Source organism: Ursus americanus, chromosome 8 (genome assembly GCF_024610735.1).
Source record: "Ursus americanus isolate L20-20 chromosome 8, mUrsAme1.1.p, whole genome shotgun sequence".
NCBI lineage: Eukaryota > Metazoa > Chordata > Mammalia > Carnivora > Ursidae > Ursus > Ursus americanus.
Genome location: NC_142134.1, coordinates 19,494,020 through 19,519,336, shown reverse-complemented (window position 1 = coordinate 19,519,336; position 25,317 = coordinate 19,494,020). Strand labels below are relative to the sequence as shown.

Below are 25,317 nucleotides of genomic sequence, written 5' to 3'. Positions count from 1 at the left end.
CAGCACCCTTTTACTTTTTCTGTTATAGAAATTCTTCAGTCTAGGCTCAGTGTGCAGTCGGCTTGTCCATCTCCCTCTGCTCCTCTCCTTTCTCTCCCCCTTTTTTCTCTAACATACATATATACATAAATAAAAAACATTTAAAAAAATTTTTTAAATTCTTCAGTCTATAAAAACGATCTAAATCTTGGATTTCAATTAGATCAAATTATAGTAACTTGTTTTAAGTTAGTTATACACACACACCATATACATAATTTATTTAAATACTTTAAATTTATTTTTCTCCTGTATTTAGGGTTTTTTGTTCTTTTTTTTTTTAAGATTTTATCTATATATTTGACAGAGAAAGAGAGAACACAAGCAGGGGGAGAGGCATAGGGGGAGGGAGAAGCAGGCTCCCCAATGAGCAGGGAGCCCTATGAGGGGCTGGATCTCAGGACGCTGAACCGAAGACAGATGCGTGACCGACTGAGCCACCCAGGTGCCCCTGTTCTTGGTTTATTATTATTATTTTTTAGTAAGTAACCCAGGACTAGCACTGTGGTTGCTAGACCTGGCATTTGCTCAGTACAAAAGGTTTAAAGTTCCTTTTTTTCTTTTCTTCCCTTTGGGCTTGTAGCTACCTAAGGGGGCGGTTTCTTCCCCACCCCCACCACTTCTTTTTTTTTTTTTTTCTTCCTGTTTTAGGCTTTTAGCCACCTCAAAGCCTGGGTCTTTAGTTTTTATCTCTGGTTGATAAGAATAAGAGGAAAGAGGGAGGGAAGTGGTGTCTCTAGGCAGCAGTAGCCTTCTCTGTGGGATAGCCCAACACCAACCACAGGATCCTCGGTCCTGTATGCTGCCCCCTCCTCCTCTGTTTTGTTCAACAAAATCTTCTCAAGTACTCTGGATCTCTAGGCAGCTCAGAATTTTTACTCTATTTTTGGTCGTTTACCTAACAAGCTCCCAGTGGTCCCCAGTGACCCCTGCTGTAAGGGACTCCCTCTCTAGGGGGTCCCAGTCAACTTCTGATGGGTTAGGATCTATAAGCAGGAGAACAATCTTGGCCTCAACTTTGTCTTTTAAATGCTTTGTTTTGTGGCAGTTTAATTCTAAGGACAGTCTCAGCATGTCAATAGGTATCAGCACTTGGACGTGCCCAGGCACTGACCTGGAGATCTGTAGCCTCAAAGGAGCCCAGAAACCGCCTGGTGTGTTTGGGGAGCAGGATCAAAGCTCTCCTCCCCCGCCCCACCCTTTTTTACATTGAGCCACCAGTTTGCATGGGTGGGATCCATGATACCCCATGAGGTTGGCGCCCGAAAGGTACAGCTGCAAGGGATGCAGTAGAAAAGGGGTCACCAACCCCAGGAGCAGGGACCCTTACAGGGCCCCACCGTGGGCTCTCCGATGGGGGGGGAAGGGGAGGTCGCCTGACACAGAATGGGAAGGGAGCTGTTCTCTCCCTTCTTGAATGTCACTCAGAGACGCCCTGGACGGTGTGGACAGGGTCACCAGCCCGCCGTCTAGGGCACACTAACACTCCGCAGTGCCCTAACCAACACACGGGCAGGGGCTCTTCCCTAAGAGCCCAAGCTCACGGGCTGCCTGTGAAATGACAGCCGACCTGCCCAGCGGCTCTAAGTCCGGGAGCCGCAAGATGCCTCCCCCCCCCTCTTGCCGGGCTCAGGCTGGAAAGCGGGATCCTGGGAGGTTCCACTGGGGCTGGGACAGGATCCGCACCTTTGGATGGGGGCTCCGGGCAGCGCGGCCCCGGGTAAGACGAGGCAGCGCACGTGAGCTCAGCGGCACCCACAGCCTTGCCAAAAGGTGGGGCCCGGTCGCCACAGCCCCGTGGTCAGCTGTGAGCCTCCAAGGGCATCTCCGCGGGGTTTTCCGTCCTTACTTAGAGCAGCCCGTCCTCCTGGCCAAGTGTAAGGAGTAATTGTTACTTTGCGGGGGCGGGGGCTGATGAGTCTGGTGCCGGCGTGGAATAACACCGCGAAGGGGCGTTTGAAAGTGAAAGAGACTGTCAACATGCACGTGTCCCAGAAGACGGAGGCGGCAGGACAGGCTGGGGACCGCGTGGGAGGGGAGCCCGGGGCGCAGGGCCACCGCGCAGGGGGCGCAGAGGGAGTGCGCCCTTGCGGGCCCGCGCTGCTACTAGGGTTGGAGGGGAGGGCACCCGCAAAAGGCGGGAGGGGACTTGGTGGTGCGTCTGAATGTCACTAGGTCGCAGTCGGGGGAGGGCCAGAGAGAGAGAGAGACGGGTGGCAGGGACCAGCCTACCACACCAAGCGCGTAGCCTTGGCAGGGTGCCTCCTGCCTGCCAGCGGGAATGCTGAAGCATCAGGAAAACACATCACACCATTTACAGTAGAGTCCACATGACAACCAGAAGGCAGAGAGGCCATGAAACTTCCAGTCAGGGGATGCGTTATGTAAAAAGTGTAATGAAACATCTAAAAGGGCCTCCTAGTTGGAAAAACGAAAGACTGCCCCAGGAACCGTAGGCACTGACCTGGGACTGAGTTGTTTCTTAAACCGGAAAGTCTGTGTAGTAGGTTCTGGAGTGAGTAGCAGCCATGGTTTCTATATTTAACAACATCTAACATCCAATATGGTGAAGGCCTGCTAGTCTAAGATGGACTGTAAAACGGGTTTCTCAACAGCAGCACAGCTGACATTTGGAGCTGGATAAGTCTTTGTTGTGGGGGCTGATGGATGCATTGAACAAGGCTCGGCACCATCCCTGCCTCTAACCGTTAGCTGCTCATAGCACCCCATCCCTGTTATGACAACCAGGAAGGTCTCCCAACATTGTCAAATGTCCTTGAGAGGCAAAAATCACTTCTGCTTGAGAATCACTGCTTTAAAGGAATTAATGAGGAACACAGGAATCACTGAATAAATGTGCTGGTAAAAATCAATTTTAAAATGGGGGAAACTCCATCTATTTAGATCCTTATGTCATACACATAGGTAAATTCCCGGTGAAATAAAGAGTAGAATATAAAACTTGAAACTATAACATGGCTGGGAAACTTGGGTAAATATTTTAGGTAATGTCTGGAAAGGGAAGCATTTTCTGAAGTTTAGAAACAGAAAGAAATTGCAAGAGAAATACTAATATCCTTGACCACACACAGCTAAACTTTTGTAAAATTAAAAGGTAAACGACAAACTACAAGCAATATGACAAAGGGCTAATATTCTTCGTATATAATGACAGTATCAATAAGAAAACAACTAATGTGTGAAAAGAAAAATGGGCAAAAGGCTTGAACAAAGATTTTATAGAATTACAAATGTTCCTAATAAGTACATAAAAATGTTGTCAACTGTCCCAACAATTAATGGAATGAAATTTAAAAATAATGAGTTTCCATTTTTACCCTATCCAAGAGGCAAATATATGTATTTTTTAAATGGTAATAATTAATGCAGGTGGTGATGTAGATAAATGGGTATCTCTATACCACGGATGATAAATGAGCCAGGCCCTCTTACACATTCTGGAAAACAATATGGTCTTAAGTATGAAGAGGCTTAAGGAGGCTCCTATCCTTTTACTTTGTATTTCTACTCACGGAAAGTATACTGTGTTGAACGGTGTCCCCCTTAAAAAAGACACGTCCAAGTCCTAACCTTCGACCTTATCTGGAAATAGGACCTTTGTAGATGTAATGAAGTACCGTGAGAAGAAATCATCATGGACTTGGGGTGGGCCCTAAGTCCAGTGACTGGTGTCCTTATAAGAAAAGGAGAGGACACAGAGACACACAGAGGAAAGAAGGCCATGTGAAGACACTGGAGTGATACTGCCACGGTTCAGGGAGCTCCAGGAGCCAAAAGAAACCAGAAGACTCCAGGAAAGGTTCTCTCCCTAGGGCCTTCAAAGGGAGCATGGCTTGACTGACACCCTGGTTTTGGGTTTTTGGCCTCTGGAAAAGCGAGAGAATAAATCTGTGCTGTTTTAAGCCAGTAAGATTGTGGTAGTGCTTGGAAACGAATATACTGTGGAAACAATCGCTGATAGGAGTGAAGATTTATATGTAGAGATGCTCATCTCTGCATTATTTGTAACAGCAAAAATTAGGAAAAACTTAAAGCAATGAAAAATAGAGGAAGGGTTAAATAAGCTATAACATATCTATAATGTATTGTATAGCCATTAAAAAATATGTTTTGAAGAATTTCTAATGCCACAGGAAAATGTTTACAGTACATTAATAGAACATTCAGAATACAAAAAGTGTATGTACAATGTGACCCCCAAATGCACATGTATATAATATGCATGTTTATGTGAATGAATAACCCTGATGGATAATAGGAGCAAAACGTCCCAACTGGAAAATATCATATAAAGTCAACAGTATACTAAAAGAAAAATAAACCATGACCTAGGAGAGTTTATCCCAGGAGATACATAATTATTATTATCAATGTCATGCAATCTGTTAATAAATCAAATAAGAAAAACCCTAAGAGGATACTGAAGACATCTGATAAAATTCAGTGCCCGTCCCTTACAAAATATCTAGGAAAATTAGGAATAGAAGGATTCTATGAGAGGCGCCTGGGTGGCTCAACTGGTTAAGTGTCTGCCTTCACTAGGTCATGATCCTGGGGTCCTGGGATCGAGCCCCATGTTGGGCTCCCTGCTCAGCGGGGAGCCTGCTTCTCCCTCTCCCTCTACCCCTCCCCACTACTATTGCTCTCTCTCTCGCTCTGTTCTCTCTCTCAAATAAATAAAATCTTTTCTTTTTTTTAAAGAAGGATTCTATGATGAGTATCTCTCACAAACCATCAGTCAATATCATTCTCTGGTGTTAAGCAAAACTAGCATGAATGAATACTGTTACCATGATTATTAACACTGTTTTGGCAGTTTTTACCAATTCAGTAAGATAAGAAAGAGAAATAAGGGGTCTAGTTATAAGAAATATAGAAATAGAATTATTTTCTGCAATAATAAGACCAGAGAATTAATTAAAATATTATTGGAATTAATGAATGTTCATATAAAGGGTTGGATAAAAGATGAAAATTCAAACAGCTTTTAATTATACAGAAAAAATGGAAACAATAGATTTATAATAGCATTAAAAAACCATAAAATATCTAAGACTATCTATAATAAGATACGTACATGAAAAAAACCCCCGCAAAAATCTGAGACACACAAAAACTTAAATAAATGTTCCTGGAGGGTTAATTAGAGTACCGTGAAGAAAGCCGCTTTTGCCACATTAATTTAGAGATATCCAGAATTCAATTAAAAAAGAAAAACTCAAGGGGATTAATTTGGAATTTGACAGTATTTCTCAAGTTCATCTGGAATGAAACACACTGTAGTTGAAACACAGCTACGTCTAAGAATTGGTGTTTACGTCCCTTTTTAAAACCTACTTAATAATCCTGAAGAAAGTTAGTTTTATTTGGAGATTCACAAAATAAGTCATTCAATGTCTCTGCCTGTTCTTTCGGCTATTAAACTAATAAAGAAGAGATTAGCGTTCATTATGTTAGAGGCTTCAGACCCGAAGGATATTTTCTTTAAAAAGTTGGTTTTTTCTGCCTGTTATTTCTTTGCATTTTACTCCTTTTTACCCTGGCTAATTTCCTCTAGGGGAATGTGAGCCCCTGCAAAGCTCTGTGGTTATTTAAAAGTACCCCTTGAAACCTTTTAATTTACTGATTACACTTTATTTTTACACTGGCATAGAAACAGGTTGGTATAGTAAAAGAGTGGTCTAGAATTCAATCCCAGCTCTGCCTCTTTTGCAGTGTGTTCCAGTTTATTTTTGAAAAGTAGCCTAATATACCTACCTACCTCCTATCCTTGCTGCGAGGATACAGTCACATAATTATTACCTAGCACAGAGCTTGGCACGTACTAGACACTTGGTATGATTTATTGTAAATTATATACTTTTCAAGCTTCCCTTTCTCTTTATTTTCCCTGGTTTGCCTATGTAACTATTAACTTTTTTTTTTAAGACTTATTTATTTATTTTGGGGGGTAGGGGCAGAAGGACAGGGAGAGAATCCTCAAGCCGACTCTCCACTGAGCACGGAGCCTAGGCAAGGCTCCATCCCACGGCCCTCAGATCATGACCTGCGCTGAAATCAAGAGTCCGACGCTTAAACAACTAAGCCACCGAGGCGCCCCATAACCATTTACTTTTATTTGATTCAATCTCATGTTTTGGTTAGAACACAGTTGTTCACACGTGTGTCTCCCGTGCTAGGCTGTGATTTCTTAGAGAGAGAGGGTACTGTTTGACTCCTCTACACATCCACGCAGCTCCTAGCCCAAAGCTCTCTCTGCATTTCAGATGCCATCCACGAGAAAGAGAGGAAAAAGAGAGGAAAGGAAAAAGGAAAAGGAGATGTTGATGCTTATGATACACGTAATAGGTTTGCACTCTAGCAATATAATTTTATTTCATTATATCTTAAGTTGAATGAAATCTTGGTATCGTAGAAGACATACTAAATTAGTACAGAGAAGTGAACTGACACGTATAAATCAGACTCCATCCGTGAGGAGCCACACATAAACCACAGACTAATTTGTTCACAACATTTACAGAATCTCCCCTATGTACTTAAATGATCTCAGGGTTCCGGCTCTTACTTCTATACTCTAGCCGTGGCTTAACAGTGAAGAAATGCTGATATACGAAAGCAGCCACAGTCTCCCGTATTATGAAAGTCAAGAAGTAGTGACTGATGAGTCCCATAAGAGCAATAGTAGCCCTGCTTGCTCTACAATATTATTTTGTTTTTCTGCATTTGGTCTGGGCTCTAGGGCTTTATCTGTGTGCAGTGGGTGGGACTACAGCTGCCAAGAGGAAAATGTTAATTTTTCATTTATTTATTTTTTACCTATACATATAAAACGAGTACGGTTTTCCTCAATGGCTAACTGGTAAACTCATAATATCATCAAGTGAACAATCTGAATCTTCAATGAGAATATTTAAGTAACACCCAACAAAGCTCTGAATTAAATACAAGGAAATGCAAACATATAGGACAAAGCTGATCAGTGTTCAACAAGAGGTAGGACTGACAAAGCAGGTGGGCCTTAAGGCAGTGGGCAAACGTAAATAAACAGAACGGGCCTGGAAGGGCATTTTGGTGTGAGAACCAGGAGAATGAGAATAAGAAGCCAAGATGGTGTTCAGCTGAGTGGACAGAAAAGGTGTACATTAAGAGAGGAACTGGAAGAAAAAGAATAGATAAAACGATAGCTAAAATGGGTTCTGATTTTGCATGGCCTTGAACGTCGCTAGTACTTGGGTTTGGTCCCAGAAAAAAGATACTTTCTCGGGAGGGTTCCTGGGTGGGGCAGGGAGCTTATGAAAGTGAGATGCTGGGAAAACAAGCAGAAAAACACTGCGCACGAGAGACTCAAGTGGCCACGAGGCAGGAAGCAGGGAAATCAGGTGGGAACGAGGCAGTGTTGTCACCTGTGAAATCATGATTATTTAACATGATCTTAAAAATCTCTAATGCCTGGGAATTGACCGGAGTTATTCTGCACAGCAAACAGTGGAAAAAGAGCAGGCAGCAGGTCCAGGCCAGGGCAGCCCGAGGCTGGGCCTTCCTTGAACCTTATATTTTATTTCGGGGTGAGCACGAGGGTCTTTATTAAAGGGCCCATGTGAAAGACACCCTCCTGGGCTTTAGAGAATGTGAAACACAATGGAATCAGCACTCGGTAAGATAGGGAGAGACATGCTACTGACAGCATTTCAGAGCACCCAACACTTGGCAAGACCTCACTGAATAAATGTTGCCTTTATCTGAGCAGCAATTTGAAAAGCTTCTCACATGTCACACCAAGAGCTGGTATGTGTAGAGTACTGACCCCCTGACTGCCAGGCACAGCTCGTATGCACAACCTAGGAGGCAGGCACCACCACGTGCCTTCACAGACGCACAGAGGGTAGTAACCTGCCCAACATCATGTTGCTGGGAATGCTGGAGCCGGGACTGGGACCCGGGGGCTAACTCCGGAGCTGGGGCTCTCATCTCTACACACTCCACCACTGCGCATCCCACCTGCTCTTCAAAACAACCTATGAGGTACGTAAGTCAGACAGATCTGATTTGCTCGACTAATATTTGCAGAATTCTTACCTGCCAGGCCTCGTCCCAGGTACCGAGTTTTAGGGATGGATGAGCCACAGCCCCTATGAAGACGCTTGCAGTCCAGTCAGCAAGGCAGACAAATAAATCCACATTTTACGGATGAACAACAGAAACTCGAAGCTTCCACAAATTAAATAACTTATCCAAGCACGCAGCCAGTACAGAGGCCTGGACTTAAAGGCTGCTATTAACATCTCCAAGTCTAACGCTTATTCTGAGTAACGTTGTAACTTCCTTTTGGTGGCCTACTGGGCAAAAATAAAACAAAACAAAACAACAGTATCATCACCAGGGCTACCTAGTCTGGCCAAGCTTTCAACAGAGCCTGGTCTTGGGAAGAAGGAAACGTTAAAGGAAGCCATTGCGATTCTGATGCAGTCAGGCCAATGGTTCAACAGTTGGTTCACACGTTGGTTTACCGGTTGAAAAATGTATCATTTCAAACACTTAAGTGACCTATCATTAATAATTTTTGCTAAACTTACTTCAGCTTTGGGTGAATCACTCACCCTGGGCCACTTTCCTTAAGAAAAACCAATATGGGGGCACCTGGGTGGCTCAGTCAGTTAAGCGGCTGCCTTTGGCTCAGGTCATGATCCCAGGGTCCTGGGATCGAGCCCTGCGTTGGTCTCCTTGCTCAGCGGGGAGTCTGCTTCTACATCCCCCTCTGCCTCTCCCTTCTGCTCATGCAATCTCTCTCAAATAAATAAAATCTTAAAAAAAAAAACAACCCACCAATATAAATCCCTGTGGGTTGAGAAGCTGAGGATGGCCCCAACTGATTAAACTCCACAGTAATTAAAACTATTTTTCATTTTCCCTTCTGCCCCTTTCATGCCCCTAAAGGAGATCTAGAATCTTCCATTTACATGGAAGGGAGCTATCCAAAACTACTTCACTGTACCAGCCTATGAGATGTGTTTTACCAACGGTGTGTGGCCCATGACGGCTCCTCCGTGTAATACGATGTTAGCTGCCAGTCCAGCATAGCCGGCAAGATCAAGGGCAGCAAGCAGTCATTAGCTGTCTCTACTCACCAGGGTGCTCAAAGCCATGCCAGTAATACATCTTTTTACTCCAGTATGTCTCCGAAGGGTCTTGATCAGGATCAATCACACATGTAGTGTAGGCTGCTAGTCACTATCCTATGACGTGTTGGGGGGTGATAATGAAGGCCTCCCACGCCCCTAAATAACTCCTGTTCCAGCTTGTCAAAGCAGCTGAATTGAAGAAAGAGAGGTTTGATCATAGGGAGCTGGTAGGTTTATCAAAGAGATTAACAGGGATTTACCAAACATGCATTATGAGCCCAACACCACAGGAGACCGGGCACCGTCGATGTGACCAAGGACAGGGGCCAGAGTCCACCAGTATTATTAAGATAAAAATGTAGTGTCTTGCAATGACTTTAAAATCAAATGTAAGGGTGCCTGGGTGGCTCAGTCAGTTAGGGATCTGCCTTCGGCTCAGGTCATGATCCCAGGGTCCTAGGATCAAGCCCCTTGTTGGGCTACTTGCTCAGTGGGGAGTCTGCTTCTCCCTCTCCTCGTTGCTCCTGCTCTCTCTTGCTCTGTCTCTCTCTACAATAAATACATAAAATCTTTAAAAAAATCAAATTTATTTTTAGTAAAATGTAAAGTATTTTTAAATCTTTACATTGTTCGTGCAAGGGGCCTCAGGGCAAGTCTTCCATCTATTTTTCCAACCTCATTTCTCAGCGTCCTGCGATCCAGCCCCTCTGAATGACCAGAGGCTCCCCACGCCGCTCAGTTTGTTTGCCAGGCTCTGTGCTAACTGCTGAGAATACACAGATACATGCAGCGTCCCTGCCCCCAAGCAGCTCATAGTTAATCAGGAAAGAAGTGCAGCGCCAGAGACGGGTATGGGGAATTAGGGAGCTCCAGAGGGAGGAAGTGACCTGGCAGCGAGGGCAGGGGCTGGGCAAGCAAGGAGGAAATCACCCTGGGCTGAGTCCACGGGGATGTGGAGGCCTCCCACGCAGCTGCAGTGAGTGGCACGCGCAGGGGCTCCGAGGCCTCCAACCACTGTGTATGCAGGAAGCAGGGGTTTGTGGCGTTGAGAGCAGAGAGTGGTGGCACTGGGGGGAGCGGGTGCCAATCATGGGCGTGACTCCACTGTAGCTGATGAGGGGCCACTGAAGGCCGGTCCCCTTTGGCTTTTACAGCAGGGAAGTGTGCTCACTGTAAATACTTTAGAAGGCACACATCAGGAAAAAGAGGAAAAGTATTCAGAATTCCACAGTTGAGAGAGAACCACTGTTAACATTTTGATGTACAATCTTTTATATGTGTGTGTGCTTATACTAATAATTTCAAAAATGGAATCATTTAAAAATGGGGTATACACATACAAATAATAATATTCAAGCTTAAAAAAGGAAGGAAATTCTATCACATCCTACAACATGGAGATACCCTCAGGACATTATGCTAAGTGAAGCAAGTCAATCATAAAAAGACAAATACTGCAGGATTCCACTTCTATGAGGTACCCGGACTAGTGAAATTCAGAGAGAAAGCAGGATGGTGGTTGCAGGGACTGGGGAAGGAGAGGGAAGGGATGTTGTTTAATGGTACAGTTTCAATTTTGCAAGATAAAAAGAGTTTTGGAGACTGGGTGCACAACACTGTGAATAAATTTAACACCACTGACTGTATACCTTTTTTTTTAAGGTAGCCACTCATCAAATTCTTTTATTTCATATGTATGTTTTACATATTCTGTTTCTTTATGTTCTTGGTTACATGCTCCTTCCATGACTATCCATTTATCACTTGATCCCTTCTCCAGAGTGATAACTTCTGCCACAAAACATGTCCTATTAAAGTTTATCAACTACCAAATCCAATAAAAAATCTTATTTGGAACCATTTCCAAAGGAGAGAGAGTCAGAGAAGAGAGAGAGAGAGAGAAAATATTCTAAAACATTACTGTTTTTTCTATTCTATCTCTTACACAAATTAAATGTACTCGTGCACCATTCTGTCTTAGGTAAGTTAATTTTGCTTCACGTTGGTAACCTGACCTGGGATTGTTCATAGAACAGCTTGCACTTCTGTAACAGGAGGCCTGTATACTTAAAATCGGTTAAGATAGCAATTTTATAGTATGTGTACTCTACTATAAAAATTAAAAATAGAGAAACAAATTTAAAAAAGAAAATCAGTTAATAAATCTGTCTTAATACCTTTTAACTTATTTTTGTGATCGTCTTCCCATGTGAGATATACATATATACACACCTCCATCAATATTCCAGATGACTGTACAGTATTCTTGGAGTGATCTATCTTAATTTACTTAACCTAAGAAAATTATTTTTATGGAAGTAACCCGCGAGTGCTTGGCTAATGGGAGGGGCCGGTAAAGGGCAGAGATACAGCACAGAAGAGAGAGGAATACTAACAGAGCAAAGGTCCTGAAGGAAGCATGAGGAGATGGCATTCGGGGTTCAGGTAGCAGGCTGGCTTTGAGATGGGGAAAAACGGGTACCACATCCTCTGAGGAAAGGGCATGAAGATCGACATGACTATATTTGTATTTATAAGGAAGAGTTGGGGCAGTTGAAGGAAGTCAAGAGACTGGACACCTCAATGAAGTTGGAGAGGTGGAGGGAGTAGGGTACAGGACAGCTGGAGGGACACACAGGGATGCTCAGAGAATGGGACACTGAGGTTAAGATTTCTGAGGTGAAAAAGTACCAACTGGACAAGAATTTGGGTGGAGGGTTGGGAGCGAACAGCTATGGTTTCGTTGGAGGTGAAATTATTAGAAAGGTCCAGTGGACTCTGAGGCCAGATTTATGGTCAGATGATCCAGGATGGTGCTATTGCCAAGGGTTATGACAAGCTGGGAAGGAAGGGAGGCAGGGAAGATGTGGAGCCAGGTCCTCAGCTCCTCAAGAAATGAATGAAGTGACTGGGAGCTGGATAGAGAGCAGTGTTGAGGAAGGGTGGAAGGTGGTTTACCAAGTTTGTCTTAACTTTGGTGATGACACGCCTTTCCATGCAGTGACCCATACAGAAGAGCGAGAGAGCAATCAGCCAAAAGGTCAAGGCCATTAACCATGGATTCCCTGGGGTGCAGAGGAAAAGAATGGGGGGGATCAACACAGGACCAGAAGTGAAAACTTTAAGAAGGCGTGAAAACACAAGATATGCTATATGGTGGGGGGAGGGGGGAGGGGAGGTGGGAGTGCGAGGTCTTGTTGACACAATTAGATCGTGGAAGAGGTAGGAGGTCATAGGGTTACGGACATCAGTGGATGGCCAGGCTTGAACAAAGGAAAGAGAATGACTGCAGGACCCAGGTCTAGTTTCAGAAAAGTGGTAAGAAATGCTATTAAGTTTGCAGAGAGATAGCATGCTATGAGACTTCTAGTTCTCAGAGCACTTTCTCAGGTGTCTCCAAATTCTTTACCACGATTTCTTTTCCTCCATAACACATTTGTCATGCACTATACTATGTCCTTATTCATCTATTTCTGGTTGGTCTTGTCCAATAGAATATAAAGCTCCCTGTGGCAGGAATGCTGTCTGTTTTGTTCACTGCTCTATCACTGGCACCTAGACGACGTCTGCAAATAGTAACACCTCAGTAAATCACACTTGTCGAATGAATGAATAAATGAGTGAATGAAGAAATGATAAAGCTCAGTTAGGATAAGAGTATCCCAGGAGGTTTGCTAAAACTGCAGTGAGGGTCTCCCTCAGGAGGGAGCTATCTTATGGGATTCAGTCTTAGAGGGACAGAAAATGTAGGCCATGGCCTCCTCCCATGCTCTATCTGTTCTTTTGTTCATTTTCCCCTTCTTCATGTGACTACTCCTTCTGATCGTACAAGACTGAACTTGTGTGTCAGTGTCTCTTAGAAACCCCCTGATGTCTCTCCTTTTCTATCCAGGATAGCTACCCCCTCATAGGTCCTCTCCAGGCACTCAGTGGTTTTTCTCTCCATGTTATGCTTACCCTACTGTATGAAAACTGTTTAGGTGTCGGTCTCCCCCACTAGATTGAGCAAGCACGGCTTATCTCAAACACACAGGAGGGCGTCTATAAACGTTTGCTGGATATATAAATAGAAAGGACTGCACATGTGGATCAGGTCAGTTAAGAGCCTATATTTTTCCTTCTTTGAAGCTCAGTTTTGTCATACACAAATTTGTACTTTGGCCCACTGAGCAAGGGCACCTCTGTTGCAAGGGCAGCCAGGTGGGAAACAGCTCAGCTCTCAACACCAAAGATAAGCTGGAGTCTTCATGTTTAAGATAAGAAAGGGGTCCACTGTCTTTTGTGTGCCCATTCCCCCGCCCATCCGACTATGGGCAAGCCTGTCCTGCCAGCCGGTGACGCTGCCCAGCTGACAAAATGAAAGAGCACCCCGGGAACATTTAAACAATGTCTGATTTGGTCTGAAGTGCAGCCTGGATTTGTACAGCTCTTCAGATAATTCTATTGCACAGCCAGGGTTGAGAATCTCTACCCCCGGAAACTTGACCTTTTCTCTGGGTGTGTGGCGCTGTCCAAGGTAGCCACTCCTCAAGCATGTCTTCACCCCAATGTCCACCCAAGCCAGACATGGGCAAGGGTCAGTGGTTGTTTGAACCACCCAGTGTAAGGGCGCTGCACCATGGGACAGTACCGGAAGCCAAACCACACAATTAATTGTACTGGAGGAAACCACAACTTTGTGTTCAATCTAAATAAAACTATGCTGTCCAAATTTAATCCAAATTTTTAAAATTTTTAATTAAAAATTCAGTTCCTCAGTTGCATATTCAAGTGCTCAATAAAGAGTGGCTACTGTATTGCACAGTGCAGAAACAGAACATTTCCATTACCATAGAAAGTTCTATTGGCGGACACCACCACCAACAAATCCCTTTCTTCTGAAAATAACCTGTGGCTATATTCATTTTCTGCTAATCACAGGCAAAACGGTTTGCAGAGGGTAAACAAACTGAACTTCTGGTCATTCTTTCTCAGCAGCCACACCTAGATGAGTGGGCATGGCCCTTTATACCCCTTTCCCAGAATGAGAACTAAGACAGGAATTCTACGCTCTCATGAACAACAGTTCTTCTGAATAGATCCATATATGTATTAGGGCAGCAGTGGCTTTCCAACTTTTTGACTGTGACTGACAGAAAAAAAAATATTTTATATCAGTCCAATATACAGATATATATGTATATAATTGAAACTAAATGTTTAACAAATCACTATTTATCCTTACCACAAATTCTGCACTTGGATATTTTCTTTATTATTCTATTATGTTGTATTTTCTGTTTCATTATAAAAATTAATCTCCTTCAGTGTTTTCATAGCCCTGGTGACCTACGATTTGAAAATCCTCTATCTTAAGATACAAGTTGGACACACAAAACTGGGACTCACCTTCACACCTTAATAACCAGCTAGGTAATAATCATAGCTCACATTTACTGGGCACTTATTATCTGCCGGGCACTGTGTTAATTGTCTTCTATTCATTACCTTATTCAAGTTTCATAAAAACCCCACAGAATAGGTGTCTGAGAACTGGAAAGGTCTGGGATTTTATGCTATTTGCACAAGTTATCCTGCCACAGTTTCATGGATGCTGGCAGAAGACCCAGGGCTCCTGGGTCAGGGACAAAGGACATTTATTACCCTCAGCAGCAGCAGTAGCTGGAGTATTTGCATTTTCTTGTAACGGTCCTCCAGCTCCAATGCCTGCAGGGTAGGCAAAGAGGGCCACGCGACACCTGCACACAAGTCAGTAGCATTCCAGGAGAGGAACTCCGACCTGAGGAACTCACATCTATTATAGTAGATGGAAGCATGCCTGCCCCTTGCTTCCAAGAGCAACACTACCTCTATCATCCAAGACTATTGACTACACAAACATGCTTGAAAAGACAACCTAGGACAAAAGTGCAGCCGGTGTCTCTCTTTGTAAAGACCTGCCGAGATGCATGGGACACACGGTCTTCACCCCAATGTCCACCCAGGCCAGACATTGGGGCCTCCCAACAGCAGGTACCACAGTATCTATAATAGCTTCAAAAAGGATTAAGTAACTTATTCAAGGTTACACAGCTAGTGAGCTAGGTCTATATGATACCTAAGCCTATGCTGATGACACCTTCTTTCACAGCCAATGGACAGTGCGATAGGAAGAGAGAAGATATTAGTCACTCATTTACTCATTCAGATGTGAAATCTGCTTCTACAGGGAGCAATTCACTATATGTAATTTGTAACAGGACATTTTTTTCACATTTTCTTCAAGGATCCCATAAGAAGAGCATCATATGAAGGAGTTGATAAACTTTTCCCATAAAGAACCAGATAGAGGAAATTTTCAGCTTCATGGACCAGATGGGCTGTTTCAACTACTTGACTCCGTGGTGGTGCAGAAGCAGGTAATGTGCAACCAATGGACAGGGCTGTGTTCCAATAAAACTTTATTTACAAAATAGCTTGCCAACCTCCCTCCCCAGACAAACCAGTGGGATACAAAAAAATTACATAATATAATTTCTACATGCAAAGAAACAATGATTTAATTGGAAAGACAAGGTAAAACGTGCCACAAGCAAGCAAACCAGGAGATACCTGAAACTGAAGTGAGCCTAGGTTCAACATCAGGGTCCTGTTAAGTCAGCCTGGATATACAATACGTCAAGAACTGGCGTAAAATATTCATAAGCTCAAAGTAGAATGGAGTCCACACATCATCTTTCTGTGATGACTGTGGTCATGCCAAGACTCAAAGAAATAAATTATCTGACTTCCTAAGGCTTTTTCTAGCTCTTAGAAATGCTCAATAGGGGAGCAGTTGTCATCCAGAACAATCCTCTTTAATTTCCCATGTGATTAAACGAGTTAAAACCTGTGTTATGAATAAGGAGGAAGTAACGGTGAAGAAAAAAGTTACTCTGGGCGAGGGACCTTGCTAGGTATGACACAAATATTGTCCAATAGCTAATAAAGAACATCATAGCTGAACTGCTGAATTTATGGCCCTGTAAGTAAACGCTCACTTGGTTCAATGGCCTGATCTTAAAAGATCACCATATGCCACTACTTGATCACAATGGTATCCTTTCCCCAAATCAGGTAATGGAAAAATTTTGTCTTTATTTTTACATGCATACATAGAAAATCAAAATTTTGGTATACAAATGGTAACCCACCCCTTTTCATATACATCAATTTTTATGCTACGTATAAGCTCAAATTAAAATGGAAAAACACCAATCAAAATGTCATAGAAAAAATAATCAGCTTATTCAGGAACAATTCTATTAGCTGTTAAAATTACAGGGCGATAAATACTGTTCTTATGAACACTGTGCTGCCATTGACAAGACTGGAAAATTTTTCAAAATGACATAAGTCTAGGGCATGTGGGAACATAATACCACAAGAAAGAAAAACCGTCACCCATTAGTTAATATTCCTGCCACCGCATGTATGTAGATTTTAGTTACTAGTGTTTCCATGTAAATACTCTTTAAGTTTTAGTGAGAAGTAGAATTTAGGAATTCCAGGAGATATATTTCCACTAGAAATTCCAGGACGATTACATTACAGAATTCTAATTGTAATTTACAAACATTCCAAGTGCAGTAAAAAAAATATTTCTATTTGAAATGCTTTACAATGGTATCAATATTTCTTTTTTTTTTTAAAGATTTTATTTATTTATTTATCCTACAGAGAGAGAGACAGCCAGACAGAGAGGGAACACAAGCAGGGGGAGTGGGAGAGGAAGAAGCAGGCTCCCAGTGAAAGAGCCTGACATGGGGCTTGATCCTAGATTGCCAGGATCACGCCCTGAGCCTAAGGCAGACGCTTAACAACTGAGCCACCCAGGCACCCCGGTAACAATATTTCTTTTTTTTTTTCCCCCAAAGATTTTATCTATTTATTTGACAGAGAGAGAGACAGCCAGTGAGAGAGGGAACACAGGCATGGGGAGCAGGAGAGGAAGAAGCACGCTCCCAGTGGATGAGCCTGATGTGGGGCTCGATCCCAGAACTCTGGGATCACGCCCTGAGCCGAAGGCAGACACTTAACGACTGCGCCACCCAGGCTCCTCCGGTATCAATATTTCTTAATTAACACATTTCACTCATGAATCAATAGACTGAAAGATAATCTGAAAAACTGTTTTATTAACCAGACCAGTTTATACACTATAATGCCCATTTTGGCTATCTACAGTTTTTTTCTTGTTTTTTCTTTTGTCTGTCTTTTGTTTTTGTTTTTAAAGATTATATTTATTTATTTGAGAGAGAGAGAAAGCATGAGTGGGGGTGGGGGAGGAGCAGAAGGAGAGGGAGAAGTAGACTCCCCGCTGAGCAGGGAGCCCCACACGGGGCTCGATCCCAAGACCCTGAGACCATGACCTGAGCCGAAGGCAGAAGACGCTTAACTGACTGAGCCACCCAGGCACTCCTGTTTTTTGTTTTTTAAGTAGGCTACATACCCAGTGTGGAGCCCAACACAGGGCTTGAACCCATGACCCTGAGATCAAGACCTGAGCTGAGACCAAGAGCCGGATGCTTAACCAACTGAGCCGCCCAGATGCCCATTTTTTTTTTTTTTAAGTAATCTCCTCCCTCAACATGGGGCTTGAACTTACAACCCCAGATGAAGCATCACATGCTCTACCAACTGAGCCAGCCAGGTGCCCCCGGCTATATACAGTTTTAATTTATGCTTTAAAATTTCCAATTATTAACATTTAAAATATTTCTTTGGCAGCTAAGTCATTATATGTGTAAAAAAAACCCAGGAAGAGGTCTACTTTGGTAATAAATGAAATGTTTGATGAACAGTAAGGCTATGCTATTTTTGGAGACATTTATGTTTACATTCAGTTGAAAACCATCATAATTCATTATAATTACTGCAGAGTTAAATAACACCATTTAAACTACAGGCTAATTTCCTCTACTCCATAGTTAATCACGATGACTTCTTAAGCTTTGTCCACACTTGCCTAAAAGCATTACACAACTTTCAACGCTTTTTCAAAGACACTTCACTGTACTCCTCTGCACTCCACAGGCTGGGTCTGTATCACTTCTCCAGAGGTGGACGCCTCTGCAGCCTTGAGCGAAATCTGAACGCCTCAAGGACATTCTGTAGTTTTTAAAGAAGAAAACTAACCATGATGACAAGCTGTTGCCTTTTCTATTCTACCTGACGGAGTCTATGGACATGTGACCACGTATATTTAGTTTGACTTTTAGGGAAAACTGAAATCTACTTCTATAATGAATTTGGTTTTACTTTCTAGATTACACTAGGGGAGAAAAAAAAAAAAAAGATTGCCAGCCTCAATTTTAAGACCTCTCCTTGTACATAAAATTCTTTTTTTTTAAAAAGATTTTATTTATTTATCTATTTGACTGAGAGAGAGAGAGCACAAGCAGGGGGAGCAGCAGGCAGTGGGAGAGGGAGAAGCAGGCTCCCCACTGAGCAGGGAGCCTGATGCGGGGCTCGATCCCAGGACCCTGAGATCATGACCTGAGCCGAAGGCAGACGCTTAACCGACTGAGCCACCCAGGCACCTCCGTACCTAAAATTCTTAAAACATTGTTTTGCATTTATTATATTAAAAGTTAAATCAAAAGGTACAAACATCCAGTTATAAAATAAGTCTTAAGGATATAATGTATAGCACGTTGACTATAGTTAATAATAATACTATATTGTATATTTGAAGGCTACTAAGAGAGTGGATCTCAAAAGCTCTCATCACAAGAAAAAAATTTGTAACTATATGTGGTGAGGGGTGTTAACTAGACTTAGTCATTTTGCAATATATGCAAATATCTAAACATTATGTTGTACATCTGAAACTAATAGAATGTTATATATCCATTACACATAAAAATCCATACATCTCATGAAGCACTTACAGGCAAGAAGTGATTCTGAAAAACAATTCAGAATGTAGTAAAAAGTGGGAGACTTATGGGATGGACATTATCTATTCAGACCATTTGTGACGACTTGCTACAAAGCAGTGTGCAGAAGTTAGCAAGTGGTTAGGAGGGAAGGAAGCCTGTACAATTTGTAGTCAGCCTCAGGATCATTTGGGTTTCTTTGGTCCCCAGGCTTCCTGACCAAGAGCATTCACTTTCAGGGGCCAGAGGCTGGCAGCAGCGAGGTCTCTCCTAGCCTAAATATAATGCAGTGACTCCCCTCTCACTCATCAAGACTCATCTTACACAGAAAAGAGCTGTGGTGTGCTCGTTTCTGTACTTGTGCAAGGCTATACAATGTTTGAGCCTCACAGGTCTGCAGATGTCCTTCTGTGTATCACTGTCACACTGCAATATGAAAGGTGAGGTGGCTGAACTCGTGGGCTCTGTCGTTAGACTGCTTGGGGCTCAGATCCTGCCTCTCTGACTTCCTGGGATGGAGGTACTGTGGGATTGTGGCAGGGCTTACAGGACTGTCATGAGAAACAAAATAATACATGTAAAGCATTCAGCGTGGAGCCCTTGGGAAGTACTCAATCATTTGCTTGTTATTATTAGTGATTACACAGGTCTTAGATCAGTGTTTCCTAAAAGTGGGTCCCAAGCCTAGTTTCAGAGGCAGTATTTTATATCATGATCTAAAAGTCACACATACATTTATATAATAATATTACAAATAATGACCCTGCTGATATAGTCCTCACTATATATGGACGGGGCAGTGCAGAGTCAGGATTTGAACCCAAGGGTCCTATTAATGTAACGCTTTTAATCATCACCCTCCCTGTGGCCTTGTATTTGCCATACACGGAGAACCAAAAATTCCATCAATCACTAGCAGCCCCCACAAAGAGGGACACATCGTAATAATTCCTATTCCACTATATAGTCCATTTAGGCTCACCCTAACCTTTTAAATCAATTCCATGACTAAGGACACATGGTTTGAAAAATACTGTATGAAAATTTTTTGGAAACATAATAAAAAAGTTAAACAAGTACACGTATCTCATCCATTGGGCACTGTAAATCTAAAAAAAAAAGAAAAAGAAAGGAAGAAGGAAAAGGATGATATGGAACATGTCCTAAATTTATGCAAGCATCCCCACGTGGCTTCAGCCGCTCCTCGAGGCGGGGTACTCATTTGTTGGATTCGTCACAGGGCTTCTGTGACTGTTAGAAAGGAATGGAGACTGGGAGGAGGAATGGTTGTGCATCACCCCCTACCTCCTACCTCTCTTCAAATATCCCTCCCCTTGAAAAATCTAAAAGTGCAGAAACTGGCTTTAAGAATAAATGATTCTATAATGGGCAAGAGAGCAAATTCAAGGAAGTTCAAGAACACAGATACATGGGGCCAAGCATCTAAACAACTCTGGGCGATGTTTATTTTTGTGGCTAGCGAATATATATAAATGAAAAAGGGAAACTTTATTTTTAGAGTGGGATAGAACTTCAGCTTTAGAGTAAATACTAGTGTTTTCTGTAACAACAGGATGACAGAGTGAAATGTTAATTCCTGGTTCTATCAATGTCTATTTCCACTTTCTTCTAAAGAATAACTGCCATCAGGGGCACCTGGGTGGCTCAGTCACTTAAGCGTCCAACTCTTGATTTCGGCTCAGGTCATGATCTCAGGGTCGGGAGATGGAGCCCTGGCATCGGGCTCTGTGCTTAGTGCGGAGTCTGTTTGGGATTCTCTCTCTCCCTCTCCTGCTGCCCCTCTCCCCCCATGCTCTCTCTAAATAAATAAATAAATAAATAAATAAATAAATAAATAAACAAAATCTTAGGGGGGAAAAAAGAATGGCCATCAAATGTTATCTCTACAGGGAACAGGTAAAGACAATTTAGAGCTGCACTGTCCAGCACGATAGCCACTAGTCCCATGTGGCTATTTAAATTAATTAGAATTAAATAAAAATTAAAATTGACTCCCTCAGTTGCAGTAGGCACATTTCAAGTGCTCAATAGCTACATGTGGCTTGTGGCTAGCACCTCGGAAAAATTACGGAACTACAGAAAGTTTTATTGGATGGTATTAATATGGAGAAAAGCCATTTACAGATGCTAAAAGAAAAATGCTAATTTCTTAGCAGGTGAGAGTTCCAAACCCGACTCAGCAGAGCTGGCCTGACTTAAACTACAGTGAGGTTGATATTTGAAGGCTAGTGCCCAAAGATTCCATTATTATCTCAAACTATCATTCCAACGGGCTTGTCTAAACTGTCTTTGAATTAAGACTTTCCATTGCCACAAGCTATTTTTCAAAATCCAACCATGCCAAGAAATGATATTTGCTGATAACAACAACTTGTGAAAGTTCTCCTAACCTATAAGCTAGTTTGAAAGTCCTTAGAACAATTTATAAAGACACAGGGCACCATCAGATCCAGGAAGAAAAGTCAGCAGTTAAAGTAAGTAAGGATGCACTGCTGTTGTTACCCTCAGGATGAGGAAACTATTACACGCCGGAGTGTGTTCCTAGCCTTGTCATGAATGTAGACCCCGATTCAGTAACACTTGGTGTTTGTATCACATTTTGAGAACTTTAGCACAAATCTTATTTGAGCCTCACAGAACCTAATTACCACTGTAGTGTGGATTCTGAGTGCAATAGATTCTTCTGGGGAAGGGGAAGATTGAGAGGTAATACGTTATCTTGTCAGTGTCTGTCTTGCTTAATTGGTTACTGAAATGATCCCTAGTGGCCAGATTATAGTGAAAGCAAATGGCTCAAATTGCAGGGGCCAGCTAGCTTTCCTCTTTCATGACCGCAGGCTGCCCTGCTAATCTAGCCATTGTACTGCAGAGGTGTGCTTAGGTCACAGGGGAAGCAAAGCAGGGGTACAGACAGGAGCGTAAAGCAAAGTGCCGTTCCTGTTGATCACAAAGCAGGGAAAGTAAGCACAGAAACCCCCCTGCAAGGTCACCGTAAGCATGATTGTGGTAGTTCTAGAACAAAGCCTAGACGTTATGTTCATACAAAAAATTATTCCACAGAGCAAACTATCTCCTCCACAAAGCAATCTGTAAAAGGCATTTGATGAGAAATACGTGACTTAAGCAATTGCTATAAAGAACTTTAACATCAATTTAAATAATCCAAACAGATTGCCTTCAGCTAATGGCAGATTTAATAAACATGCACTTTCCAAATCCCTCAATATGTTTGTTCAATGTCATAACATCTACCAAATAGTTTTTATTGTCAGCAAAATTTCTTTACCCTTTTATTTACCATGTCCAGTTTTTGAGCTTCCAACTCGGGGAGCTCGCAAAACATTTACCAAATAATTTATAAATAAAGGACACACCATTAAAATTCCTATGCTATGCCTCGAAGATTAAACTCACATTTCTAGTTAAGAGATGACAGCTATAGCTAATCTTAGAAACATGGTGTCTCTAGGACACATAGAAAAAAAAGTTTGGGATTTAATGCATGAGAGCTGAGACTAAAATTCTTTGATCTGCAAATATCACATATATGAGCCTCACAATTTTTTCTTGAAAACTTTAAGTAGGTCAACTTATTAACTGCTAGCACGGAGTTTATATATTCACATTCGCTTTTTTGATGAACTGCAGTCCAGGATGGTGTGACAGCCCTGCATCATAAAAAAACTTGCCTTTGATTCAAGCAGAGAAATGAAGAAGCAGGAACTAATATCACCGTTTGGCTTCGTTACTGTAAGGGATCCAAAATCCTTTTTTTTTTTTTTAAACATATCATTAGTATATTTGGTTTCCAAGCAAGACCTCGCATGTAGTAAGTCGGAATGGGTTCACTCAAGGAAAGGCTTCCACCCCAACTGGCTATGTTCTCACATTTGCAGTCAAAATCCTGGCTCAGCTGTGAAAGATGGTCTGGCCGGAATAAATCTGACACCCCCCCCCCCAAATCAGTGTAGTGTTTCGGATATAATAAAGTGCTCTGGAGGTGAAGGGTGGACGGACAAGAGGGATGGGTAGCGAGAAACGGAATATGATTTTAAAATGGGAAAAACACTCATTCTCGATTTGATTCATTTAAGGAGGAGAAAACCACTAAACAAGGTCTTTCTCCATAATCCAAAGCTAATCACTTTTTTATTGCAGTGGATGACCAAACGGTAACCCCCCTCCCACCGCTGCCTCCGCGGAGAAACCGAAAACCCCACGTCTTCCCCCTTGTGCACCCAGGAGAGGAAAGCGAGACTGTGCATTTGGAGTGGAGGGCGGTACACAGGGCAAGGCAAGTTAGTGCCTCCTTCCCGGATCCCTTGTTTCCCGAGCCAGCCTGACTTGGCTAACGGTAAAGTGAACAGCGAATGGCAGAGAGACCGGGAGGCCAAATTTGGGGTCGCTTCCGACCAGAGTCCACCCGACAACAAAAGGCCTGGGTATCCGGATGGGGCGGCGGGGTGGGGACACCTGTCAAAGGACGGGACGGAGCCGCAGCCGGCGGGCGGCGCAGGGGCTCGGCGGACAGCACTGCGGCGGCAGCGGCGGCGACGGCGAGCGAGGCGCGTCGGCTCGGCGCTCACGCGCGGGGGAGAGGCGGCGGGGACCACCGGGCGCTGCCGGACACCCGCGCCTCCCCCGAGGGGGCTCGGGAAGGTGGACCCGCGCGCGGGCCGCTCCGGGGCTGGGGCGGAGCGGAGCAGGGCCCCCGCGGCCGGGAGGACCCCGCCGCCCGAGTCCCGCTGCAGCGCCCGCCGCCCCCGGTCTCCGCCTCCGGGCTGCGCGCGGAGCCGGGCCCGCCGCCCCCTGGCTGCCCCGCGGCCCGGGCGGAGGAGGGGGCGCCGCGGGCGCCGCGCCTACCTGCTCCGGTGCGGCGGGGCCGCGGTCGCCTCGCGGGGCCGTGACCTGCGGCGGCGGCAGCGGCGACGGCGGCAGCGGCGGCGGCGAGGAGGGCGCTTCCTTCAGGAAGGGGTGGGATCTGCTCGCCCGCCCGCCCCCGCCCGCCGCGCCGCGGCCCGCCCCCGACTTATTCTGGGGTCCCCGCCGCGAGGCCTCCCCCGGAGAGCTGAGCCCCCAGTCCCCCGAGCCTGCAGCTGCCGTCACCCCTCGGGGCCCCTAATAGTTACCCGGGACTGGAGCCGCGCGTGCCCTGCCGAACCGCTTCTTTCCAAAGCCTTTGTGGACGCGTTTGCCTGGCGCTCCTCACCCAACAAAAGGGAGGACAGAATCTGGGATCTTCCGCCTGCTGGTTATTTATTCTTGACCTGTTGTAACCTTCTGGCTGGCTGCCTTCTGTCCACACACCTAGGGTTTTCGCACAGAGCGGCTAAAACTCATTTTCAGGCGCACTGGCTGAATGCAGTTCGCCGGCGCTCAGCGCTCTCCCGCGGTTTTCTTTCATCGGGAGGAACAAACGCCGGGCCAACTTCTGACCCTGGCGGGGAGCAGCGGACTCCAAGGCCGCCCTCCCAGCGCCAGCTTGCTCTTTTCTTCCCCGCGTCTCGTCCGAGTCTGTGATAAAACCGTATTCACCGCATTTTAATAGTCTCCCCCAACCCAGCCCTCAGCCTACCCGTGGCACCACGACAGTGACCTCTGGCAGCAGCGCGGAGCGATGCCATTTTTACCGCCCGCTCCCCGTTGGCTTCTAGTCCAAAGGCAGCCTTGCGGGGTTCCCACAGTAGGACCTTCTTTATCAACCTGCTTTAGAACGACAGCCATTCTTTTGGGGGCCTCCGCACCACGCCCATCTCGTTTCATCCGTCGCCTCTCAAAGCACGCGGTTCAAATTCTCCAATTCAACATTCCAGAACACTCCCTTCCCCCACTACTCTTGCAATCCTTGGTTACCCTATGTGTATATTGACTTATTGTTACTGTTATCTCTGGGCTACTAGACTGGAAGCTTCTTGAGACCAGGGGCCTTACTTGAATGAATGCGTGTGATCCATCTGGTTAAAACAACAAAAACAATTCTGATCTAGAGTCTCTTCACAGCATGTGCTAAATGTTCTGGGCTCAGCCTGTATGTATGTTTCTGAGGAGTAACTTTATCTTTCATCACACTCTCAAAGTGATCTGTAAATCCCTCAAAGCTAAGAATTGCTGAGTCCCATCCATGACCGAATCCCAGCACGATGTGAGGAGCTCCCCACTCCATCCCCTCTGTGCCATACATTTCTCTCTGCAATACCTGAAGGAGTCCTCTAGCC

The 25,317-nt window shown here is 44.2% G+C and overlaps 1 protein-coding gene across 2 annotated transcripts in view; it reads right to left on the bottom strand.

The window, feature by feature from the left end:
* The window catches only part of TMEM150C (transmembrane protein 150C), a 70,492-nt gene extending 46,112 nt beyond the window's left edge, over window positions 1–24,380 (bottom strand). The window contains exon 1 of one of the 2 annotated variants that reach the window (XM_045790454.2): window positions 24,232–24,380. The gene's annotated coding sequence lies outside the window, so the exon portion shown is untranslated. Of the gene's footprint in view, window positions 1–23,965; window positions 24,058–24,231 lie in introns of those variants that run through there. The other variant, XM_045790450.2, reaches the window with a different exon arrangement.
* Window positions 24,381–25,317: the final 937 nt, after the last annotated feature.